Source organism: Sinocyclocheilus anshuiensis, unplaced genomic scaffold, assembly GCF_001515605.1.
Source record: "Sinocyclocheilus anshuiensis isolate Anshui unplaced genomic scaffold, SAMN03320099.WGS_v1.1 scaffold249, whole genome shotgun sequence".
Lineage (NCBI taxonomy): Eukaryota > Metazoa > Chordata > Actinopteri > Cypriniformes > Cyprinidae > Sinocyclocheilus > Sinocyclocheilus anshuiensis.
The window spans coordinates 155,089-162,622 of NW_015540871.1; the positions used below are offsets into that span (position 1 = coordinate 155,089).

At 38.1% G+C, this 7,534-nt stretch overlaps 1 protein-coding gene across 2 annotated transcripts in view; it reads right to left on the minus strand.

Moving 5' to 3' along the window:
- The window catches only part of LOC107688081 (neuronal-specific septin-3-like), a 97,434-nt gene that overhangs the window by 66,169 nt on the left and 23,731 nt on the right, over nt 1-7,534 (minus strand). The gene's annotated exons all lie outside the window — the stretch shown is intronic.

The following is a 7,534-nucleotide window of genomic DNA, read 5'->3' on the forward strand; positions in this document are numbered from 1 at the left end:
GTGTTTTTTTGTGTGGTGTGGGGGGGGGTGGTTCTGTACAATGAAATGAGCAGGTGGGAATTCAGTTCTTTCAGTAGGGCAGGTCCAGTGTTTTTCAGGACATCCACTGTCTCACATAGGTGTCCATTATAGGCCTATACCTCTGCGTTTTACGTCATGCTATTCAGTGACATGCTTATCATAACAGCACACATGGATCCATTTTCTTCCAACGCACAGGAAAACTGACCTCCGTTCATCAGGAAAGGATGGAAGCTGATGGTCCTGTTTTACAGTACCTCCCTTGCATTTGGATAAAGAAAATAGGCCTGCCAAGCATTTGTTTCATTTTTGAGTGGTTGAGCGAAGTTTGTTTTTTTCTTTTTGGATATGTGATACTGTAAATTCCAGCTCAGAACATACAGTTGTTTTGAACTGCTTTGTTTTTTCTCATGAGCCAGAGGAGAGAATGACCATTTTTCTCATGACTCATCTTCAGAGGGGGCTTTCTTTTAAGCTGCCGCCCGGATGATGCCATTTCCTGTCATTTCAAAGTGTGGCTGGATTAAAATTGAATCCTGCATGAATAACTGTGCATTATGCATTCTGTGATTATACCTGACACATAATCAACAAAACTTTAGTAGCTGTCCACACACACACACACAAACACAAAGTCCCTGGGGCAGGGTTATGGCTCAACGGAAAATGATTGTTAATGTGTGTTAAACAGGAAGAGACATTGTCTGTCTTGTTCCTTTATTCCATGCAATAATATACTTGGCACTGTATACTATATAGAGGCATACAACTGACTCATATTAGTTTGATATACAACAGAATTAATCTCTCTCAGGTTTTGTCCTCAAACAACCTTTTCATTCACAGACAGGAAGTGAATGATTACAGGCAGATTTTATTGTGTAGTCCATCGCTCTGCATTTTTGGACTCTATAAAGTACAGTATAAAAACCATACAATGCACTACAGCCAAAACAAGCACATGATCTCTTACATAAGATTCTTCATCTCAGTATGGTGCATGTACATTTCTAACAGGGTAAGCTGGCTAGACACATTTAATGAGAGCTAATCAATGTCTTCAGGTTTACTAAGGCTATAGGCAGGTAAGGGTATTTTTCAGGGTTGGAGCCAAACTCTACAGGACAGTGGCTCTCTAGGCCCCGAACTTGCCTACCCCTGATCTAAAAGATCTAGATCACAAAATGCACTGAAATCAAATAAATCTAAGAAAAGGCCATTCCTATATAGGTCAACTACATTTTTACATTTTCTGAAGATTTTCACAACACTTTCTGTGCTTGTCTTGTGCAAAACTTGTTGCCATGATGGTGCGAAGGTGTTTTGGGTGGTTTCAGTTGTTAAAGTGTTCTAAGTCATACTTAGCATATTGCTTTGCAGTTGCTAATGTGTTCTAAGTACTATTTAGTATATTGCTATATAGTTTCTGTGTTTTTAAAAGTAGCATTTAGTATTTAAGTAGCATTTGCAATGCAGTTGCAATACACCCAAAGGTGCATCATAATTTGTGTACTTATGCACTATTCTGTGCCATTTTGTAGAATAGTCTGAGTGGTGTTTTCACCCTAAAAATTCTAAGAAGAATTGCACTTCAAATATTCAGAAAAAAAAAACACGCACACATAATTGAAGAGGATCTTTAAGGGTGCTGTCAGATGCTGGATGACAAAATAATAATAAAATCATACACTTGATGGAAGAATACATATTTTATGTATGGTACGTCATTTGAAACACAACTTATGTGTTCTAAGTGATGTTTAACGTTAAAGGGGTGGTTGATTGCGATCTCACTTTTTTAACATTAGTTAGTGTGTAATGTTGCTGTTTAAGCATAAACAATATCTGAAAAGTTACGGCACTGAAAGTTCTATGCAAACGGAGATATCATCTTTTAAAATTCTGGCAGTTTAATGCCTACAAAAACGGCTCGTAGGGACTACAACGAGCTACTTCCCGGGTTCGTTACGTCACAAACCCAGATATTTACATAAACTTCGCCCCCGGGAACATGCAACAAAGAGGGCGGGGCCATGTTGTGTGGCTTTAGAGAAGAGGAAGTTGTAGCCATGCCGTCGAAACAGTGTTATTTTCACCCCGCTAACAGGTCTTCTGTGTTCGTCGTTCCTACGGATGCTGTACTTCGTGAACAATGGTTAAAATGTATTTGTAATTCTGTTCCTGACAATTACAATCCTAATGTAGCTGTCTGTGCTGCACATTTTTCGGAAGACAGCTTCCAGAATCTACACGAGTTCAATGCCCGATTCACACAAAGGCTATTACTGAAACATGGAGCAATTCCCACTTTAAAAGCAGAGGCAGCTGTTGTTGGGCCCCAACACGTTTTATTATTTAGAAATGTATTTTCCATGTATAGTTTCTGTCGTTATTTTTTGGTTATATCAAGGACGTAAACAAAGGCCAACTCTGTTTGGCTTTAGTAGCCAGTTAGCTAAATGCAATTTCATACTTCTAAGACAAACGTGTACAAACACAAACAAACTTCTATGTAATCACACCACGAACTTCAGTTGGTGTTATCAGTGTACAGTATTGTTTGATTACAGCTTTTATGTAGTGTTTACCCACATACTCATTACTGTTATACATGTCAAATGTATATTTTGTTATAAACTGTCAATAAATGGTCTCAAATTGATACGGCAATACTGACACCATTATTTACATTCCACCGGAGCACATGACTGTTGCCCATAATGGTAATGGGCGTGAAGTGCAGTACCTGCAGTAACCTGCAGTATGCGGTTAACGAATCACAACACACTGCAGCTAACCAATCTGAGCCCATTGCGTATTTCTGAGGGAGTGGTATCATAGAAACAGGAAGTCAACTGGTCGTTCAAATGACAATGGAGAAAGCGGCTTACTATATTTACGGTAAAATATATGAAAAATAAGGCGTTTTTTTTTTTTTATTAAACATGAAGACATGTTACGCTGCACCCCATAAACACAATCAAACCAAGAAAAAAAGCAGTCAACCACCCCTTTAAAAAAGTACATTCTATATAGTATGAATATGAGTAGTATGAATGAAATTCTAATGTACTACATCCGCCATTGATATTGTCATGTGACCTACAGCGTCAGTTGTGTTGCCTCACTGCAATTTATAAATCCTCCCCTGTGGCCTCATAGGATAGTACAGTGTTCATCGAATGCGTATTTCAAAATCTCACCAGAAGTAGTAGGTCATCAGGGGTACGTTTGACCTACTGTTTTTTTAAATACTATGAATACGGACATACTATTCACCTCACATGCAGTTTTTGGCATACGATATAGTGGGGAAGTATTCGATTTTGGATGCATTGGCTCTGTTCTGGGTTGTTGCAAGGTGGTTGTTTACTGTAAGTTTTAATTCAAGTCGTTATTCTAGTCCTCTCAGTGTAAATCTATGGGATATTTTGTCCATTTTAATATTGTGTCTGTTCCTTTTCAAGTTGTGCACCAAAGTATGAGCAATTGCAAAAGTGATGCTTCCCTGAACAAGCTTCACTAACTAAAATAAATGTGGGTAGTTTGATAGCTATTTGGTCTAGAAATGATCATAACAGTTCGACTATAATCTCAGACAAGAGCAATCTGTCGTAATTATCACAGTCACATCTGCCCAGCCAGAAGAATCAGAGGTGTTTGAGGTATGTGCCGACAAAAACAACAGGATACAAACAGATGACGATATGTGATTCTGCTGTAATGATATGTTTGGCCTTGCTGATCTGCGAGAGTTTGGGAGCTGTGTGATGCAGCCTCAGGCTGTGGTGGGAAATGGGCCGCACAAAAACACATAAGAGCTCTCTCTCTCTCTCTCTCTCCCACAGTACACACAGCTGCAGCTTCGAGTAAACACGTACATACAAACTCACACAGATGCGTTTGCTCTCACACAACCCTGTGCTCATGCACACAACACATGAACATCTATGGAAGCAAGAGCATGTGTTTGGTTGTACGTATGCATGACTTCTCATCAATTAGTTGACCAGATCTAAACTACAGGTAGAGGTTTACCTCAATACACAGTGGAGGCAAGTCCAATGCTGTGTTAACAGGCGATGCAGGTCAGAAAGATCAGATTCGTCCAGATTCATCATGGCACAAAACATGTCATGTCCCACTCGCTTACGGTTTCTGTCAGCCTCTGGGAAACAGCTGATTAGTTTACGGGTGTTTTGCGAAAATTCAGGGTGGTTTGCTTATAATGCGATGCTCTGGGTGTAATTTCACTTTTGTGTAATTTCAGGTTATGAGTAATAGTGCAAAACTTGGATACACAGCTAAGGTGGGACAAACAGCATTTGATGGAGGTGCAGTTGAAGTCATGTGATTCAAGACTAGTTGATTATCCAGTTGGAAAATACTGTTTAGGGGTTCGTTTCCCAAAAGCATCATTAGCTAACTAAGGTCACTCTATTGGTTACGACGGAGCTTGCGACCATAGTGAAACGTACCCCAGGCTAGCAGCTGTATATTGGAATATGTATGATCATTAGATGATCAGTAGCAGCAACAAATTAACTACCAGCTGATCATACCTTGTTAACCCAAATATGAAAATCCTGACATTATTTACTCACCCTTATGTTGTTCTAAACCTGTTTGACTTACTTTCTTCTTTGAAACATATAGAAAGGTGTTGTGATAAATGTTTTTGTTTTACTGACCATACAATGGAAGTAAATGGTCATCAGAACCAGTTTGGTTATCAGCATTTCTTAAAATATCTTTTAGGTTTCACAGAAAAAAAAATTCAGTCACATTTGGAATGACATGACGGTGAGTAAATTATGACAGAATTTTAATTTTGGGGTGATTTATTTCTTTAAGACAGCAAAACTTTTTATAAAATGGTGGCTGGTCAACCAGCTAATGAGTAGTTTCGACCAGCTAAAGCCAGCTACCAACTAAAACTAGATTTTCTGACTGGATTATCAACTAGTCTACAAATTGAGTTAATTCAAATCAACTATAGTAGGTGCTGGTAAGTGTGATTAAAGATGTCATTTCGAGGCCATTTCTAAGAAAGGCAAAAGTAATCGCAAAACAAGGGAAATGGTATGAAAATACATTTGACACAACTGTCATCAGTAACCTCTCTTTCTCAATCACCTCTCTTATCTCTATTTTTATGAACTTTTTCTGTCTCTATTTTAACTCCCTTATCAGACTGTCACCCCTCCCATGCACACCCACACATCTACTTAAAATGATTGTGCAATATTTTTGAGACAGTGAGTGCATCATAACCAGTCTTAACCAGCTCTGCGCAATAAGTTTTGATGATAAACTGAGTTAAGCCAACGCTCATATCACCCATTCACATGCACTACAGCTTAGCCAGTGTTAAGCTTTAGGACATTCATAAAGTTTCCTAAATTAGAACTTTTAATATCCTTTCTTTTACAGATAAACTACAGCCATAAACTTCAAAGTCATGTGACTGCTCACCATAACACATGCACATAGCACATGTTTCCATGGAATATATCAGTATGTTCACACTTCAAAAGTACAGTTATGAATTTCATACATTAAGCCCATTTCCTTGTGCAGAAGCCAGAATTGAATATAGGGAAGTAATTTATTGCTCCGTTCCCAACCAAAAGCCTTCTCTGAAAGTGTAAAAACTGCATTATGCTATAAGTGATGTGGTGTCATTAGCAGGACAGTGGCAGCATCTCATTGGTTTTCTTTGAGAGTCGCTAACCTGATGAGAAAACTAGCATTGCTAGCGTAGCATATGTTGTGCACTGATTTTCCACTTATCTAGCAAGACATTTTTTTTTTAGTCAGCTACAGTAGCTTTATTAAAAGAACATGCTGGTTGACAAGCATCACCAGCAAGGTTTTGAAATTATGCTATAGTTCTTTAGACCTGCTGGTAACTGGTCTACACTGTTTTTAAGCAATTAAAGTATTACCATATCTTCATGTGAAAGTTACCCTAGAATTTGCTTGTATATTTAGTCATTAACAAAGGCTAATGGACTTTGTGAACATACAGCAGTGAGACGCTTTTCCAACCCTGAGGTAACATTGCACAGAACCACACTATAAAGTGCATACTTCTCTTTATAGTGTGGTCAGTCCTGCCTTTAAGTTCTGCATATAGCCATGCTTGATGATGACTTTAGAGACAACATTTAGCTTTACATGCAACAACTTGAAAGTGATTTGGTCTTATTATAATGAGGGTGTTTTTCCCGTCCTGATGTCTGATTTGTTAGCAATGTAATGAGTCCCAGTCTGAAATAGTTGTCATGTGTCCATGAAATTACCAAAAGGTGCCAATTTAGGTCATCCAGTGCACCAGCAGAGTGCTCACCCATTTGGAGACACATAAATATTGGCTGGTCTAGAATTGCCGTAGTCTGAAAACAAATACATAAACATATGTGCTTCTGTCTGTCTTGATCATCTAAGCACTCTCACTCCAGTGTTTACTTACGAATGACACTGAATGTGTCTGTATTGGTTTATTCAGTTCACTGACAGCTTGTTGCATACTACTCACAAAACTGAAAAAACAAATAAAACTTGATTTGGCAAGCTTTAACCGGATTAACTGGCTTAGTATCAAGTGCACTAAAGGTCTGCAAGCAGAAATATAATTATATATTTATATTAAAATTAAATTTTCATTTCTTGTACTGTTCTAATTTGTATATTTAATTGTTTATGCTCATTTTCATTATTTTTACATTTAGATGACCTTTGCACTTACTTTAATCTTTTAAAACAATAATAATTTATTAACACTGTTGCTGATCTTTAGCAAATCTCTAAATGAATATATATTTTTAAAGCTTTACATTATAAGGTTATGATGCCTAAATTCACCTGTGAAATTAAAAACAGCTGATTTTAGTTTTTAGTGCTTTATTTTTAGTTTATATAGATGAAATAGTATTGAATTTTAACATCGGCCATTTTTTGTTATTGCCCATAGTATTAATTATTCTCTTATTAGTATTGCCTAGAATTTTCGCCTAAGTAAACAGTTCTTAACTACAATATGCTGTAAAAATGCTCCATTCAGGTCTGTAAAGATATTTTAAATTGAGATGAAACTCCACGTCTGGCAAACCCGCCGGATTCTGCGCTTTCTGTGGAATTTCCTCCATTCGTCTGTAAGTTTTAGCTTAAAGCCAGAGCAAACTCTCTGCCTCTTTTTCTGTCTGTCCCTCTCTCATCCATTCAGATATCTCTTTCTGTCTGAGACAAAGCGTTTATCCATGAAGCAGCAGCCAGGTGCACAGCTAAACCTGTCGTCTGGGTGAGCCAGCTTACATATGAAGCCCACCCTGCCCTGACCCGCATGCCATTCCTTGTTCTCTAACCTCATGATATTTGGCACAAAGCGCATTCCGAGAAGTGATGACTCTTAAAAAGCCAGACAAGTGGGAATGCTCTTGTGTATGAGAGGCGTGTGCGTTTGTCAGGGTCTCTCACAGCTGGATGAGAGGTGTTGAGAGAGGAAAACAGA